Below are 1,542 nucleotides of genomic sequence, written 5' to 3' on the forward strand. Positions count from 1 at the left end.
GCAGGGCCATCAGGGTTGCCGTATCACAGTCGGTCTTGTCAACTGGAAGGTTATTTAACTCTAGGGCATTGAGCATCTGCTGTGCTATTTCAGTCCAGTGGACATGTTCTTGGAGGGCTCTGCCAAATTTGTAATGAGTGTATTATCACAGCTACCCAATCAAACCATTTAAAAGTTGGAAGCATCAGCCCCTGCTTCCTTTAGGGTCACAGGAGGCCCCCTCCTCTTGTTTTATAGATGTCATGATGGCTCTACTCTTTTGAAAAACCTATCAGGGTTTTGGATGGGGAGCAGTGAACCTGGCAGAAGGATTCTGGGTAATGGCAAAACTTGCCTTGTACCAGGCAACAAAAATGGTTCAGAGGGGCACAGGACTGGTGAGGAGAGGCTGTGGGAACTGGGCTGATTTAGTCTGGAGAAGAGGAGACCGAGGGGGATTGAACAGCAGCTGTCACCTCCCTGCAGGGGGGCTGCAAAGAGGATGGAGATGGACTGTCCTCAGTGGGGGCAGACGACAGAAGGTGCAATGGGCTCAAATTGCAGCAAGGAAAGTTGAGGTTGGATATTAGGAAAAACTCTCTCACTAAGAGGGCGGCGAAGTACTGGGACAGGTTACCCAGAGAGGTGGTGGCATCTCCATCCTTGGAGGTTTTGAAGACCCAGGTAGACAAAGCCTTGTCCGGGATGATGTAGTTGGTCCTACTTTGAGCAGGGGTTGGACTAGATGTGACCGCCTGAGGTCATATCCAACCCTAATTTTCTCTGATTCTCTGTGATTATCTGGTCCATTTCCATTGCTGAGACCTTTTTTGGGTTCTTAGATGTTGTCTGTAGTTGATGGTAGACTGGATGCAATAATCAGTGGCCAGGAATTGGTCTGGTTTCCCTGGGATGGACCCCTACTGTGGGTAAGAGCAACACACTGATAGAGCTCATCCTGGGGGACTGAAACTACAGCAAAACAGGTGGAGATCAAAAGTCAAGGGACACTTACATTCGTATCAAAATCCTCTGCTGGGAAAAGCCTTGCAGACTCCTTGAATGACTCGTCTGGTGCACTGGAGCCAGTGAGGATGGAGGCAAAGTTATAAATGCCCTTAATGTTGCTTTTTTTTCTTTAAAAAAAGGAAGAACATCACCGCCTCTCCTCTGCAGGTTCGGATGCTGCTAGTGCTGTGCAGCAAGCAGATGGTCCCAGAATTAATCCTCCAGTTTTTTCCCCCCTAGTCGGGGGAGTCATCAAGAACCGTTGGCTGTGGCTGGCCAAGGCTGCTGCTGCAGTCCTCCTCACCTGATTTATTATCTCTGCTGAACACACAGAGGAGACGATTCTTCATGGGAAGAGAAGTTGGCAACTTGAAATGGTCCCTTGGATGCAGCGAATGTTTGGTTTGTGAGCATTCATTCAAAGCAGTGAAGAGAGAGAGAGGGGAAAAAAAGAAGAAAAAAGCTCTAGCAGTGAAAGAGGAAGATAAAGAAAAGACAAATCACAGACACTTGCAATGCCGTAATACAATAAGGCGGCTAATATTTTTATTCAGA

The sequence above is a fragment of the Crocodylus porosus genome, unplaced genomic scaffold, assembly GCF_001723895.1.
Source record: "Crocodylus porosus isolate Cpor-Errol unplaced genomic scaffold, CroPor_comp1, whole genome shotgun sequence".
Classification (NCBI taxonomy): Eukaryota; Metazoa; Chordata; order Crocodylia; family Crocodylidae; genus Crocodylus; species Crocodylus porosus.